Source organism: Haliotis rubra, unplaced genomic scaffold (genome assembly GCF_003918875.1).
Source record: "Haliotis rubra isolate DU_JTF1 unplaced genomic scaffold, ASM391887v1 Scf450, whole genome shotgun sequence".
Taxonomy (NCBI): Eukaryota; Metazoa; Mollusca; class Gastropoda; order Lepetellida; family Haliotidae; genus Haliotis; species Haliotis rubra.
In genome coordinates this window covers 447,388-465,372 of record NW_025767136.1, presented here as the reverse complement: position 1 = coordinate 465,372, position 17,985 = coordinate 447,388, and the positions used below count along the sequence as shown (strand labels likewise).

General features: G+C 44.0%; 1 long non-coding RNA gene across 1 annotated transcript; it reads right to left on the bottom strand.

The window, feature by feature from the left end:
• Positions 1–5,966: 5,966 nt before the first annotated feature.
• On the bottom strand, positions 5,967–8,820 carry LOC124289894. Its single transcript, XR_006901779.1, has 3 exons — positions 8,809–8,820; positions 8,413–8,415; positions 5,967–6,036 (listed from the first exon to the last, which is right to left on the bottom strand). It is a non-coding gene; the product is annotated as an uncharacterized LOC124289894 (long non-coding RNA).
• Positions 8,821–17,985: the final 9,165 nt, after the last annotated feature.

Below are 17,985 nucleotides of genomic sequence, written 5' to 3'. Positions count from 1 at the left end.
AATGAATTCTGTTGATTTGGTGCCGCACACAGCAATATTCCAGCTATATGGACGCGGTCTGTAAATAATCGAGTCTGGACCAAACAATCCAGTGATCAATATCATGAGCATCGACCTATGCAGTTGAGATACGATGACAAGTCAGCGAGCGTGGCCACCTAATCCAGTTTGGATGCTGAAGACCAATTCTAACCCAGGTCTTCACAGGTTGATCTCACAATGAAGTCTTCCATGGTGTTTTGAGGGTCTACCTGCTTCACAAATGATGCAAACTCCATCACTCTAAGCAGATCTTATACATAACCTTAAATTCATCATAATAATGATTATTGGTTTGCCAGCACCATTCAACTATAGTACCCGTGAAGGTCCCGGTTAGATTGAACCTTCAGTAACCTATATGCTTGTCGTAAGAGGCGACTAACGGGATCGGGTGGTCAGGCTCGCTGACTTGGTTGACACATGTCATCGGTTCCCAATTGCGCAGTTCGAAGCTCATGCTGTTGATCACTGGATGGTCTGGTCCAGACTCGATTATTTACAGACTGCCGCCACATAGCTGGAATATTGCTGAGTGTGGCGTAAAACTAAACTAACTCACTCACTCATTCCACTCTAGTGGGTTCGATTCCTCTCTATGATCATCAATTATGATAACTGAAACACTGTCCAAAACGGCGTTAAACCGCACTCACTCACTCACGCCGACATGCCGTAATATACTCATGCCAATAATGGTTGTCAACCCCTTTTTTTTTTGAAGAGGGGGTTGTGGAGTGGGGGTGTGAGGTGTGTGTGGGGTTGGGGTGGGGAGGGGTCGACAACCATTATTGGCATGAGTATATAACTGAACTATTGTTCAGAACGCGTTCATACAAACTCACTTTATTTAATGTCTTTGAACGGCATTTCGAAGTGATACACAGAAAGGCAAGAATATATAGATGCCATCTTCTATATTTGAGGAAAACGACATTTCGGGGTACATTCTTACTCCTTCCAGGCAAAGAAGTTACGGACGCAACTTCTAATTTGAGGAACACGACGTTTCGGAGTGAGTTCTTACTCCTTCAAATATAATTTCTCCTCAAAATAAAGAACTTGACACCCATAGATTGTTGTCTTCAACTTAGTTGAGTTATTTTAGTGCTAAAAGAGAAGTATCCACATGACACTTGGATTTGCCAAAAGAATTAGGAACCTATCAAAACTTTATTTTGCTGAAGACAATCGCCGAGGCACTGCAAACTGTTTCAAAACACAACTCAGATGCCCCTTTCGAGTGCATCACCATTGAATAACCAGCTCTGGTTTGTTTCAAATCCAGCAGCCATCGGCATGTGTGTGCACGTTCTTTTTAGGTGTTTTGGTGACATTTTCTTTGGCTTGTGGCATTTGAATAATGCTTGTGATATTTTTGTTCAAACCTAATTTTCAACTGTATGCTTTCTATTGCCCGTCCGTTTATCCTGAAAAACATAACATGTAAAAAGGCGTTGAAGCCTCAGCGGAATACACTTTATTTTTGTGTAAATATTTTTTTAAATCGTTCTGACACCAGTACGGGTTACAGATGCATGTCGAAATCATAAGCATCAATGATATGAGCGAGTGAGTTTAGTTTTATTCCGCTTTTAGCAATATTCCAGCAATATCACGGCGGGGGACACTAGAAATGGGCGTCACACATTGTGCCCATGTGGGGAATCGAACCCGGGTCTTTAACCACTAGGCTACCCCACACACCCTACATAGGCGGATCCAGAAGGGGGGTGCAGGGGTGCGCACCACCCCCCCCCCCCTTTAGTCCTGAAAGTTTCTTAAATGACCATTGAAACTCGGGTGAAAATGAAATGTGCACCCTCCCTTTTCTCAATAGTATGCACCCCTTTCTGAGAAAGCTGTAATATTAAAAGGACCCAAACAGCCCAAGTCCTGAAAATTCACATTGGTAGTGAATATATATACGTCCAGGTGTCGCGGATGTTTTTGCTTTGCTTTTATTTATTTCTGTTTTGGGTTTGTTTTCGTTTTTGATTTTTTGTTTTGTTTGTTTGTTGGGGTTTTTTGTTGGCAAAGATCATCGTCCGTGTAATTACTCTAAACAGCAGATACAAGGCGATCGCTCAGTGTACCAACCATGTGGTCGTAAACAAAGCTACACTGAACTAACAAGCATATTTACTGTTTCAGGACGGGTCACCTGTCTCACACCTTTCCACGGCCTTGTTCAGGGTCAGGAGGTCGTGACGTCACGCCTTGGTCTCGCGCTACGTGACTCGCGACAGCGTTTTTAGTGAACTGGTTACCCGGAGAGAGTTAAATGACTACCCGTGAATATTAAAGAGGGCGGTCGAAGGAGCAAGTGCCAACTGGTGTTTGTGATCAAATTGTGCGAGGTGACTGCACACTTGTGTTGATCTGTGCTCGCAACAGTCTGCATTGACTTGACGCAGCGCATGCACATACGCAGACTAGTTGACGTGATGTGAGGAGCTTACAACCTCTTGTTAGCTTTCGCCATCCGGGCAGGTCTCTGTGTTTGCCAACCTAACCTTTGAACGGACAACTGTTTAAACAAAGGAAATATAATTTGAGGAACAGTTTGTTGAGGGAAATTTTCGTGAGAGACTGAGTAACAGGGTTCGGACAGCTGATACAGAAACTTTGTAGTGACAGCGTGTTAATTATGTGAGTGAGTATTGTTTTACGCCGCTTGAACAACATTCCAGCAATATGTAGACGAGGACACCGATAGGCCACCCCTATGTACCTATGTGTAGAATTGAACACGGGCGCTCAGCTTGACGAGCCAACGCTTTAACCACTAGACTACCTTCAACGACCTAAACCGTATCAAACACGGGGCGAATTTGTATAAATTGGCTTAATCGTGTCTTAGTCAACCTTGATAATTGGGACGTACTTCCGGGGGTGAATTGGGTTTCACGTCGTGCTCCGGGTTTCACAAACAACGATTGCCTTACTATCGCTGCACATCACAGAAAATCAGAGTGTGTGAGTGAATTTAATTTTACGCCGCTTTTAGCAATATTCCAGCAATATTCTGGGGACACTAGAAATGGGCTTCACACTTTGTATTCATGCGGGGATTCGAACCCGGGTCTTCAGCGTGACGACCGAACGCTTTAACCACTAGGCTACCCCACCGCCTCAGTAAATCAGAGTAGATCAATTCAGTCATACTTTTTCACAGTCAAGATCTGCATTATCCATTTAGTTGAAATAATATTTAATTATGTATGTGTAACACTGATCCCCTGTGTATTGTTGACGTAATGTGAACACCATCGTTGACATAATACATATACAGGCACGTAGAATGAGGCAATAATGGTACTGCAATCGTGGGTGTTGTTGAAGAGAGTCTCGGCATGTTGTTCTGAGTAGAAATCACCGATTCTTCAATACTTGTATTTTTAAAGACTGTACATAAAGACACGTACAGCTGTTTTATGAAACGCGTTCAGGATATATATTAACAGCCAACGATTTAGTTTTCGCCGCACTCAGCAATATTCCAGCTATATGGCGACGGTCTGTAAATAATCGAGTCTGGACCAGACAATCCAGTGATCAACATCATGAGCATCGATCTACACAACTGGGATACGTTGACATGTGTCAACCAAGTCAGCGATCCTGACCACCCGATCCCGTTAGTCGCCTCTTACAACAAGCATGGGCTACTGAAGATCAATTCTAACCTGGGTCTCCACGGGTCCTTCCGCGTAGGACAGGGTTGGAATTTCTGGAATCTTACGTTACCTTTTTTGTCAAAGTTAGGTGTCAAAGTTTACCTGTTGTGAATGAACATAAAATATGTGCTTCCTACGTACAACAATCGTCTTCAACGACTTCTGCATATGTCCCCTGCTGGTGCGGTGAACCGTTTTACTCGACTCTCGACAGTAACAAATAGCTGTAATTTATTCACGAAAAAATGATGGAAATGATTCACAAAGACAGAAGAAAAACAGCCGTGTCATCCTAAACTGCATTTCGGCAGATACGATGTTCCCTACATATGGTCGACAAATATAGAAGCTGGTGGGAACGTTGAGGTCGTGGCGTGACACCTTGTGCGACCTCCTTGTCACGTACGCCTGGCAAATACACCACCTCTATCGCAGAAGTAGATGTCACGCTGCATTTGTATACGCCGGTCCTTGTCGCTGTCGCCCTGTAACAAATCGCTCTGGGCTTATGCAATTCACTGACATTAGTCACGCGACAACGCTACGTGCAATCTTTTGTCACGTTAAACACGTGTAGCAGGTATTTCATGATGGTTGAATTAGGCTGAAAAACCTTGTTTCCTTATTCTGGAGTAAATTGTTTATTTTTTGTTTCACCATTACTTATGATGTATTTCCACCGTCTACTAAGATTTTCAGTTGTTGTTTTTAAATGGACATTACTGTTTCGGTTCCACGTTATTCCTTGCATATTCTTTATCAGTACTACGTTAGAAAATAAAAGGACAATGTATGTCATGTCCTGCCGCCTCTGTCAACGTCCAAATACTGACAGAAATTAGCTATTGCACGTCTAATGACAGACAACCGTGAAGATCCTGGTTGGAATTGGTCGTCAGTAACCAATGCTTGTCAGGGTACGTAAGTCCCAAAACTTTCAAAGGAAATTTAAATTCACCAGCTGTTTTAAATGTAGCATTTCTGTCATTTTAATTTTGGCTAAATTTGACTTCAATCGCCAGCGGCTGAAGGGATGGTATAAATCCAGCTAGGGCCCATGCAGGTAGCAAAAGTACTGTAAGTCCCCATGGACCCTAGTATGGTGATCTACCTTCAGTTGTTGGTGATCTATAGCCTATTTTTATATTGTGTTGTCCTCTATAGTTAAAATGTTTTAGATTCAATTACTAGTTTTACATGTATATCTGTGATACTCTAGTTGCTTTACTGTCCTTTGTCGGCAGGTTTTTATAATCTCTATATATATTCTATTTCAATGTCAAGTGTTCTCGTCACGATATGGCTGAAATATTGCCGATGTGACGTTAAATAATAACTCACTCACTCACTCACTCACTCACTCACTCACTCACTCACTCACTCACCCATGCTTGTCGTTGGAGGCGACTAACTGGATCATTCATGATCGATTAATTACCGTTCGTCGCGATATATTGAACAGCCACTCAATACCGTTTTAAAGCCGTTACTCCAGCCGGTACTGCAACTGTAACATCACATACATCGTCCACCACAATGACGTCGATGATGGCTACTAGATCTGCCTGTATCCACGTGTTGTGTCTCCAGCAACCCATGCTTGTCGTAGGAGGCGACTAACGGGATCGGGTGGTCAGGTTCGCCGACTTGATTTACACATGTCATCGTATCCCAGTTGCGTAGACCAATGCTCATGCTGTCACTGGATTGTCTGGTCCAGACTCTATTATTTACAGACCGTCGCCATGTAGCTGGAATATTGCTGAGTGCGGCGTAAAACAACAATCAATCAATCTAAGGGCTGACAACAATTAACTATAGCACATCTGAAGGCTAGCTACAGCACATCCAAGGACTGACAACCATTAACTATAGCACATCTGAAGGCTAGCTACAGCACATCCAAGGACTGACCACCATTAGTTATAGCACGCCCAAGAGTGAGTGAGTGAGTGTGATTTTACGCCGCTTTTAGCAATATTCCAGCAATATTACGGCGTGGGGACACCAGAAATGGGCTTCACTCATTGTACCCACGTGGGGAATCGAACCCGGGTCTTCAGCATGACGAGCGAACGCTTTAACCACTGGACTACCCCACCGCCCCAGCACGCCCAAGAACCTATAACCATTAGCTATAGCACATCCAAGGACTAATCACAGTAGTATAGGGAATTGGGGAACGGGACCGCATAGGTGCACCAAGCCTATAAGCTCCAAACTAGTCAATTCGGCTGGCAGAGTCCTCCCAAAAATTAGTGTTTTGCACAAAACTGCATTTGAGGTTTTGGACCACTTTTTGTTTGCATTCTTTGTCCTTGGTGCTTCCCAATAGACTATCCAACACTAGGTACAAAGGTATAGAACACAACAAAATGGCCGGAACCAAGCTATCGCGCGAAGCCTATGCCGATATCCGAAGAGGAAGTAACACATATCGCAAGCCAGATATACACGAATCCGAGGTGGTATAGACCCCGCCGTGACATTGCTGGAATATTGCTAAAAGCGGCGTAAAACTATACTCACTCACTCACTAACCTGTTTGAAGCATAATCTTTACTCTGTTAAAGAACAATAACCGTTGCAGCGAACACCTCGGTCCACACCTATGGTAGACTCTATCACGTCTACCATACAGATGTACACCCAGTTGGGATAGACTAACGCTTAGTCTCTGAATATATATAGTTTTGATAAAACAAACAATTCCTTTTAAACTGAAAAGGAGCCCCGGTGTGATGGGGGTTCAGAATCTGAGGAAATCCAGACTTGCTTCATTTACGGCTTTTGCATTGCAGAGAGGGCTGGGCAGTAGGGAAAATAATGTGATTCAGGGACTGTGAGACTAGTTGGGAGTGGGGCACGTTTAATATTGGGATCAGTAACACTGTGAGAAAACCCTTCCCGTGTTGACCGACCCTCCCTTGTCTCCGTTGCAGTTTAGTTTTACGCCGCACTTCAGCAATATTCCAGCTATATGGCGGCGGTCAAGTTAATAATCCAGTCTCGACCAGGACAATCCAGTGATCAACAGCATGAGCATCGATCTACAATAATTAGTATATATGATTCACACATGTCAACGAATGTCAGCGAGTCTGGATCCACCTGATCCCGTCAGTCGCCTTTTTGCAACAAGCACGGGTTGCTGCAGATCAATTGACATATTGACCCAGATCTTCACGGGTAGTATCGAATGGTATACTTCGAATTTGTACTTGACTCTGGCATGTAAACTGCTAACCTTTGGGGAGCGGTGGTAGCCTAACGGTTAAAGCACCCTATTCGTCACGAACCCGGGTTTGATTCAACATATAAATGTGTGAAGCCCGTGGATATTGCTGGAATATTGCTAAAAGCGGCGTAAAAATATACCACTCACCAATTAACCTCTTGAAGCATTAATCTTTAATCTGTTAAAGAACAATAACGGATCAGTAACACTGTGAGAAAAACCCGTCCCGTGTTGACCGACCCCTCCCTTGTCTCCGTTGCAAGCCGCGTCATACATATGCTGTTAAATTGTTTTTTATATTGAAATTTATCACGTCTGTGTTTGTTCGACGCCTGTGTATTGTATTTCAGTATTGTTCACGCCATGAATCACTTATACAAAAACGCATGTGGCCGTGCCCTTAAAATTTATGAGAGACTTACCCGCCCATGTCGTCTTTATTTGGCCCTAGCTACACAATGTTGGGATCCTTTCCTGAATATCTGAATTAAACAGTTTGAACCTCAATATATTCACCACCCGTTCGTCCATTCACTTATTATTTTAACCCCCGGAACTAATCTGAAACTCGCGGTTCGCCCATTCCGCCCCAAACTTATCTGACACTGCCCTGCTCGTCCACCGAACTATATGAACCCCCAAAACTAATCTGACACGCACCTGCTCATCCATTCTCCTGTTTGAATCCCCAGAACTAATCTGACACTGCCCTGCTTGTCCACCGAACTATATGAACCCCAAGAACTAATCTGACACTGCCCTGCTCGTCCTCCAAACTATATGAACCCCCAGAACTAATCTGACACGCACCTGCTCATCCATTCCGCTATATGCACCCCCAGAACTAATCTGACACTGCCCTGCTCGTCCACCGAACTATATGAACCCCCAGAACTAATCTGACACGCACCAGCTCATCCATTCTCCTGTTTGGACCCCAGAACTAATCTGACACTGCCCTGCTCGTCCACCGAACTATATGAACCCTCAGAACTAATCTGACACGCACCTGCTCATCCATTCTGCTGTTTGAACCCCCAAACTAATTTGACACTGCCCTGCTCGTCCACCGAACTATATGAACACCCAGAACTAATCTGACACTGTCCCGCTCGTCCACCGAACTATATGAACCCCCAGAACTAATCTGACACGCACCTGCTCATCCATTCTGCTGTTTGAACCCCCAAACTAATCTGACACTGCCCTGCTCGTCCACCGAACTATATGAACCCCCAGAACTAATCTGACACGCCCCTGTTCGTCCACCGAACTATATGAACCCTCAGAACTAATCTGACACGCACCAGCTCATCCATTCTCCTGTTTGGATCCCGGAATTAATCTGACACTGTCCCGCTCGTCCACCGAAATATATGAACCCCCAGAACTAATCTGACACTGCCCTGCTCGTCCACCGAACTATATGAACCCCAGAACTAATCTGACACGCACCAGCTCATCCATTCTCCTGTTTGGACCCCAGAACTAATCTGACACTGTCCTGCTCGTCCACCGAACTATATGAACCTCCAGAACTAATCTGACACTGCCCTGCTCGTCCACCGAACTATATGAACCCCCAGAACTAATCTGACACGCACCTGCTCATCCATTCTGCTGTTTGGACCCCAGAACTAATCTGACACTGCCCTGCTTGTCCACCGAACTATATGAACACCCAGAACTAATCTGACACGCACCTGCTCATCCATTCTGCTGTTTGAACCCCCAAACTAATCTGACACTGCCCTGCTCGTCCACCGAACTATATGAACCCCAGAACTAATCTGACACGCCCCTGTTCGTCCACCGAACTATATGAACCCTCAGAACTAATCTGACACGCACCAGCTCATCCATTCTCCTGTTTGGATCCCGGAATTAATCTGACACTGTCCTGCTCGTCCACCGAAATATATGAACCCCCAGAACTAATCTGACACTGCCCTGCTCGTCCACCGAACTATATGAACCCCCAGAACTAATCTGACACGCACCTGCTCATCCATTCTCCTGTTTGGACCCCCAGAACTAATCTGACACTGTCCCGCTCGTCCACCGAACTATATGAACCTCCAGAACTAATCTGACACTGCCCTGCTCGTCCATTGCACTATATGAACAACCAGAACTAATCTGACACGCACCTGCTCATCCATTCTGCTGTTTGGACCCCAGAACTAATCTGACACACTGTCCTGCCTCGTCCACCGAACTATATGAACACCCAGAACTAATCTGACACGCACCTGCTCATCCATTCTGCTGTTTGAACCCCCAACTAATCTGACACTGCCCTGCTCGTCCACCGAACTATATGAACCCCCAGAACTAATCTGACACTGCCCTGCTCGTCCACCGAACTATATGAACCCCCAGAACTAATCTGACACGCCCTGTTCGTCCACCGAACTATATGAACCCTCAGAACTAATCTGACACGCACCTGCTCATCCATTCTCCTGTTTGAACCCCCCCGAACTAATTTGACACTGCCCTGCTCGTCCACCGAACTATATGAACACCCAGAACTAATCTGACACTGTCCTGCTCGTCCACCGAACTATATGAACCCCAGAACTAATCTGACACGCACCTGCTCATCCATTCTGCTGTTTGAATCCCCCCAAACTAATCTGACACTGCCCTGCTCGTCCACCGAACTATATGAACCCCCAGAACTAATCTGGCCGCCCCTGTTCCCACTGAACTATATGAACCCTCAGAACTAATCTGAACTAGCTCATCCATTCTCCTGTTTGGACCCCAGAACAAATCTGACACTGTCCTGCTCGTCCACCGAACTATATGAACCCCCAGAACTAATCTGACACTGCCCTGCTCGTCCACCGAACTATATGAACCCCCAGAACTAATCTGACACGCCCCTGTTCGTCCACCGAACTATATGAACCCTCAGAACTAATCTGACACGCACCTGCTCATCCATTCTGCTGTTTGAACCCCAGGACTAATTTGACACTGCCCTGCTCGTCCACCGAACTATATGAACACCCAGAACTAATCTGACACTGTCCTGCTCGTCCACCGAACTATATGAACCCCCAGAACTAATCTGACACGCACCTGCTCATCCATTCTGCTGTTTGAATCCCCCCAAACTAATCTGACACTGCCCTGCTCGTCCACCGAACTATATGAACCCCCAGAACTAATCTGACACGCCCCTGTTCGTCCACCGAACTATATGAACCCTCAGAACTAATCTGACACGCACCACTCATCCATTCTCCCTGTTTGGATCACTGACACTGTCCCGCTCGTCCACCGAACTATATGAACCCCCAGAACTAATCTGACACTGCCCCTGTTCGTCCACCGAACTATATGAACCCCCAGAACTAATCTGACACGCACCTGCTCATCCATTCTCCTGTTTGGACCCCAGAACTAATCTGACACTGTCCCGCTCGTCCACCGAACTATATGAACCTCCAAAACTAATCTGACACTGCCCTGCTCGTCCACCGAACTATATGAACCCTCAGAACTAATCTGAAACGCACCTGCTCATCCATTCTCCTGTTTGGACCCCCAGAACTAATCTGACACTGTCCCGCTCGTCCACCGAACTATATGAACCCCCAGATTCGTCCATTCAATTAGTTGAACCCCCAGAACTAATCTGTAACTTACCCGTTCGTCCATTCAGCTATTTCTTCTTTTTTTATGGTATTGCTTGTTGGAGATGTTTTGGGCTGTTTGTGTTTGTGTTGTCGCATTTTATTTTATGTATTTATTTAGTTTTGTAAAACACAAACATTTTTTGTTATTTTTCTTCTACTTCTTATGTATCTCTAAAGGGTGGGCGGTTGGGGCTGAGTTCATCGTGCACCCCTACAAATCCAGCCTTACAAGAGGGGTAATGAGCACTGTAATGCCAATATTATCCCATAACTATTCACGATAATTACATATTTACTCTAAACCTGTGTTTGTAAACCTGAGTTTACTGCAAACAGTGACATTAATCACCGGATTGTCTAGTCAGTATTCCATTATGTACAGGTGGTCGAGATTAAATATATAATGACTGCAATAGAGACAGTAGTGCATTCTGGTTCTAATAGTCAATAAGTTTAGTTTTACGCCGCATTCAACAATATTCCAGCAATTTGGCGGCGGTCTGTAAATAATCGAGTCTGTATCAGCATCTAGTGATCAACAGCATGAGCATCGATATGGTTCTAATAAAGGAAGCCGTTATTTATATTCTCATAAATATTGTTGTTTTTATACCATTGTCAGGGTTTAAAAACGTCGGAACATACTAAATGCGTTTTCCAGTGAATCTTTTTTAAAGAAATCTACCAAAAAGAAGCGGAACAGACTCATTTACCGAAGGTTAAGATGCGTTACACCCACCACAGAAGATTGAATGAACCCGGTAATGTTTTTTATGAAACGTCGTCTAACATTTCCATTTTGAAAGTTTGGTGCCTTCCAGAGAACAGTGCGTGGGTTTAATAAACAGATACGATTACATTGCTGATTATGTCCAACACTTCCAAAATAATCCCATTTCCCTATTACAGCATTTTCGCCATGAAGTATAGGTATGCTTGATAAGAATTATCTTACGGGGAAAGAATCATTATCAAATAATGGTGGAGGAATATGCTTGAGTCTTGTTGACTATCTCAACAATTAATATACGGTGCAGTTTAACCAAGGAACATTAACCTTATAGACAGAGTATGACGCATTGACTCGACATGGTGACATTTATTCAGTGATGCAGTTAAATGTTGGTACGTAAGCTGTGTATATACATATTTCTTGTTTGTCCACAACTTCCATCCTTATGACGTCACTGCCTTCTCTCAACACGCGGTGGATGTGTGAATGGCGTTTGTTCGATTAGATAATTTAGTGTAGGTTAACCGCAGTGTTGTCTGGTAAATATCAGCATCGCCCAACGTCAATTAACGTGTCTCGATAGTCTAATTCCCCTGTTCCTTTCTGCGGTTATGGCGACATTCATTAGATAAGTGTAAAACCGGGGCGGTGGGGTAGCCTTGTGGTTAAAGCTTCGCTCGTCACGCCGAAGACCACGGTTCGATTCCCCACAAGGGTACAATGTGTGAAGCCAATTTCTGGTGTCACCCGTCGTGATTTTGCTGGAATATTCCGACATGCTTAAAACCATACTCACTCACGTCCCTGTCGTATGAAGAATTCTTCACAACAGGCCTCCAATGGTACTTCTGTGCCTGGTATATTTGGTCCTATCATAACAGTGACGCTGATTTTTACTGTTTTTTGTTGTTGTTTTGTTTGTATCTGTATTGTTTATGCTTTTCTCTGTTTTTCTGTTTTGGTTTTTTTGATTTTTTGTTTTCTTTTTGCAGCTTACACAGTGACGTGAACAAACTTTCTAAAAACAAATAGAAGTATACGAAACAACACACTCTTGTCTGGCTCCATATATCTTGAAGACCGCCTCCGTGGTGTAGTGGTTAGAGCGTCCGCCCGGAGAGCGGAAGGTCGCGGCTTCGATCCCCGACCGCGTCATACCAAAAGACGTTAAAATATGCTACTTGTTGGTCCCTGTCTGGCGCTCGGCATTAATGGGTACAACAAGGACTGGTCGGCTCGGAGTCATTATAATGTGTCTGAGTGGGGTATTCATGCTTCACTGCGGCATTGTATCTCAGTGGGCTAGCACTATAAAACCAGCATAAGTCTGGGCTACTACAAGCAGCCGCACATACACATACACACGCATGCACGTCGTCATATGAGCGAAATATTCTCAAGCACGACGTTAAACCTAATTTCACCTCACCTCACCATATATCTTGGCAAATGGCATGTATTAAACTGCGCTTGGGTTGCTAAAAATAGTTTGTGCTGTAAGGTCTCCTGATGAACCAGACTTTAGTGAGGGAGATTGAATTATAAGATGCATTCATTCATTAATTTCAATCCGGAAACGTGACCGCCAACTGCAACAACGTGTACTGTATCCAGACTGAAGTATTTAGACAGTAGTCGGTGTCCCTGTGTCTGATGTGGAGGTAGAGCTGATATAGATACACATGTTGTCGTTATGGAGGCGCCTATAGCCTGTCAACATGTCTGTAGCTACATACTGTCACACATTAAAAACGTCATGAAATGCTTGTTTTAGTTTAGCTGAATATTATTTTGGAAAGAGTTTGAAATGTTTACCATGTCGGCAGCCATTTGTTTACTCATGGACATTATTATTCTGTTATTGTCTCTGTAATTTGTTCTAAAATTATACTCACGCATTGACAATGCGTGCCCAGAATAAACTAGCGTCTATTTCTTTTGAACAGTCGGTTTTCCCTTGACATTCCAATTAATCTTGTCTTGGAGGTTTGGCTGTCTCGTGGTCTAAGAAACTGCAGTTCGTTGTGCAGAGTTCTGTCCCTTACCTATGTCCGGATCAGCTTAACGTATGATCGAATTCCAGCTTCGCCCTGAATATAATTCGTGTTTTCAAGCATAATACACGCGCTGAGTGTATACGCGTATTTCTTGTCGCATGTTATTTTCCAGCGTGGTGTTAAAGCCTGTGGGCTCACGCCATAGATTCTCTGTGACACTTTACATGTCTACGATCAGGTTGGTGGGAAAGCGATGCTGGCCATGGTCAGGTTCAACTATGTATTTCAGCTATGTGAGTTAAATGAAGGGATTCGTGCGTTAATGGTTTATCACCTTTGAAGTAGTAGAGAGTGAGTATGGTTTTACGCCGCTTTTAGCAATATTCCAGCGATATCACGGCGATGGACGCCATAGATTCACACATTGTACCATGTGGGGAATCGAACCAGGGTCTTCGGCGTGACGAGCGAACGCTTTAACCACTAAGCTATCCCAACGCCGCTTTGAAGTAGTACTAATCGTCATAATCATCATCATGATAATAGCGACAGTAGCAACAGCAGCAACAGTAGTAGTAGTAGTGGTAGTTGTAGTGGTAGTAGTAGTGGCAGTAATGGTAGTAGCAGCAGTAGTAGTAGTAGTAGTAGTTAGTGGTAGCAGTAGTAGTAGTAGTAGTAGTAGTAGTAACAGTAGTAGTAGTAGTAGTGGTTGTGTGGTACTAGTAGTAGTAGTAGTAGTAGTAGTAGCAGTAGTGGTAGACAGTAGTAGTAGTAGTAGTGGTAGTAGCAGTGGTAGTAAGTAGTAGTAAGTAGTGGTAGTGGTAGTAGCAGTGGTAGTAGTAGTAGTGGTAGTAGTGGTGGTAGTAGTGGTAGTGCAGTGGTAGTAGCAGTGGTGAGTGATAGTGGTGGTAGCGGTGGTAGTGGTAGTGGTAGTGGTAGCAGTGGTAGTGTAAGTAGTAATAGAGTAGTGGTGAGTGGTAGTAGTGGTAGTAATAGTGGTGGTGGTAGTAACAGTAGTAGTAGTAGTAGTGGTAGTAGTGAGTAGTGGTAGTGTTGAGTAGTGGTAGTAACAGTAGTAGTGGTAGTGGTAGTGGTAGTAGTGGTAGTAGTAGTAGTGAGTGGTAGTAGTGGTAGTAGTAGTAGTAGTTGAGTAGTAGTAGTGGTAGTAACAGTAGTAGTAGTAGTAGTAGTGGTAGTGGTAGTAGTGAGTAACAGTAGTGGTAGTAGCAGTAGTAGTAGTAGCGGTAGTGGTGGTGGTAGTAGTGGTAGTGGTGAGTGGTGGTAGTGAGTAGTGAGTAGTAGTAACAGTGGTAGTAGTAGTAGTAGGTAGTAGTAGCAGTGGTGGTAGTGGTGGTGAGTAGTAGTAGGTAGTAGTAGTAGTGGTAGTAGCAGTAGTAGTAACAGTGGTGGTGGTGGTGGTAGTAACAGTAGTGGTAGTAGTGGTGAGTAGTAGTAGTGAGTAGCGGTGAGTAGTAGTGGTAGTAGTGGTAGTAGTGGTGGTAGTAACAGTAGTGGTAGTAGTAGTAGTGGTAGTAACAGTAGTGGTGGCAGCAGTGGTAGTGGTGTAGTGGTGGTGGTGGTGGTGGTAGTGGTAACGGTAGTGGTAGTGGTGGTGGTAGTAGTAGTGGTAGTAGTGAGTGAGTGGTAACAGTGGTGGTAGTGGTAGTGGTGGTAACGGTAGTGGTAGTAGTAGTAGTAGTAGTAACAGTGGTAGTAGTAGTAGGTAGTGGTAGTGGTGAGTAGTGGTGGTGGTGGTAACAGTAGTGGTAGTAGTGGTGGCAGTGGTAGTGGTAGTGTAGTGGTAGTAGTAGTGGTAGTGGTAGTAGTGTAGTAGTGGTAGTGAGTGGTAGTGAGTAGTAGTAGTAGTAGTAGTGGTAGTAGTAGTAGTAGTAGTAGTAGTAGTAGTAGTAGTAGTAGTAGTAGTAGTAGTGGTAGTAGTAGCAGTAGTAGTGGTAGTAGTAGTAGTAGTAGTAGTAGTAGTAGTAGTAGTAGTAGTAGTAGTAGTAGTAGTAGTAGTAGTAGTAGTAGTAGTAGTAGCAGTAGCAGTTGTTCCAACTTTCTTCCATCGTGTTTCCAACTTTCTCCCATTGTCTTTCTAATATTCTCTCATTGCGTGCCCGACTTTTTCCCATCGTGTTTCAATCGTGGCAGTTTATAAGCGTAGTTTATATGTAACTGTATTGCCAGTTGTCAGGAAGCTAAAACATTTAGTCCTTGCAAAAACTCAGTCTCTGCTACGTGTTTATTTTTTTAAGAATGCGTTATCAGCAGAAAATGCATCGTTTTTGTTAGCTAAATAATACCTACGTTTTATGTCTATAGTAGTAGAAGCAATGCCACAGCACTGTACAATAACAACAGTGGAGATTGAACATATTTAGCTGGTAACATGTCTACGAAATCGACTAAAAACATAACAAAAAATGTCGAGGGCCACACACCAATATTTATGACAACCTGTCAATCATTTTCTCCCCTGTGCAACTGGCATGGTTTAACCGGCTTATACGTCCTGGTGTCGCCCATACAGAATGCAATACACATGTGAAGTGAAACCTACTGGCCGTGCTTATTACATATGTATATAGCTGTCACTCTCATGCCGGAAGTGGGCGACTTATCTGGACGACAGATAAGTATCAAGTAGATTAGGTTAAGGAGGGCTCGCTTGGTGCACTATTTAACTTTGGCACTAGTAGGTTGAATACAAGTAGGGGTTTAGCATATATTTCGTAAACAAACATGTTTCTTTCAACACATTTTATATGATTCTTTCATCTGAAGGATTTGATTTTAGTGAAATGGAATTCAACACTACATAATTTGGCTGTACGCCTTTAGCTTTGTTTTGTTTGTTTGTTGTTTATACCTAACTCTTAACTATTCCAGCTGTAAATAACCGTGACGTCAGGAGCATCAATCCAGTGGTTGATATTGTCAGCATCTATCCACGTCGTCGGGGAACACGATGATAAAACTAGTTATCAACAACACTGACAACCGGATCAATGGGGCGGTTGGGATAGCCCAGTGGTTAAAGCGTCCGCTCGTTACGCCGAAGACCCGGGTTCGATTCCCAGCTTGGGTACTATTTGTGAACCCCGTTTCTGGTGTCCCCCGCGATATTGCTGGAATATTGCTAAAAGCGGCGTAAAACTAAACTCACTCACTCGTTCACCCTCAGAAAATAATATCTCTGATCGAGTAAAGTGAATAAGCATCGTGTTGCGCCGTTCTTAGCGATATTCCAGCTTCATCGCACCAGGTGAAAAATGGCCTTCACATTTAACCCTGGAATTGTGACGGGTGAACAATTTAACCCCTTCGCAAGTCATTCACCCCACTGAGTAAGTGAAACGGCAGCCGTGAGCTGTAGGCTTGACGACAATCACACAAGGTGTTTTGTTTATGAAGTATCACGTCTAAAAGGTCGACAATTTACAACATCTACGTCATTGAATTCAGTTCATTTCATGATCTTAGGGTTAAGGAAGAGAGTTTTGATGGATGTCAAATCTTGGTTGTGAGGAACACAGCGTTTGGGAATGTATCCTTACTCCTTCATCATTCGCCTGATTCACCTCATTCACCTGATGAAGGAGTAAGGATACACTCCCAAACGTTGTGTTCCTAATAATAAAAAAGTTGACATCCATAAAAACTCTCTTCCTTCTGTGCGTCACTTCGAAATGCTATTCAGAGACCTGATCTTAGAGATGTTGCATTTCTTATCAGCATATTAAAGTATGAGAGCGACGGTAATATAAGAGGTAAGATTACAACCTCATTATAATCAGATGTTTTTCTCCAGTGCGATATCTCTGTGTTAAGACACTTCCATTGATGGATTGGCTGAATTTACTTTGTTCAAGGGCAACGTGTTGTGGCAGAGTATCAAAATATCATGTTTTGTGAGGTGAGGTGAGGTGAAATTGGGTTTAACGTCGTGCTTGAGAATATTTCGCTCATATGACGACGTGCATGTATGTGTATGTGTATGTGCGACTGCTTGTACTAGCCCAGACTTAAGCTGGTTTTATAGTGCTAGCCCACTGAGATACCATGCCGCAGTGAAGCATGAATACCCCACTCAGACACATTATTCTGACTCCGAGCCGACCAGTCCTTGTTGTACCCATTAATGCCGAGCGCCAGACAGGGACCAACAAGTACCATATTTTAACGTCTTTTGGTATGACGCGGCCGGGGATCGAAGCCGCGACCTTCCGCTCTCCGGGCGGACGCTCTCAACCTTACACCACGGAGGCGGTCCTCATGTTTTGTCCGTTAAATACAAACGTAACAAAATTTACTGTTCCCATATTCCTGTCGGTGACGGTGAGCAATTTGTTATGCTGTCTCTACATGGAGACACAAAACGATGATCAGGTGAAATGGGTGTGGGGGCGGGTTCGGCAATTTGCTGTTGTTGTTGTGTTAGTGTTGTTGTTGCTGCTGTTGTTGTTGTTTAACAGCCAGAGTCAGCAATATTCTGAAAATGGAGTGACAGATGCCATGAGCATTGATCAACGCATTTGGGATACAATGACCACCCGATGACCTCTTACGACACATCTCCGTTGCTGAAGATGAATTTTAGCCAGGATCTTCACGGTAGTGATCAGCAAGCTTGCTTCTTGAAAGTTTC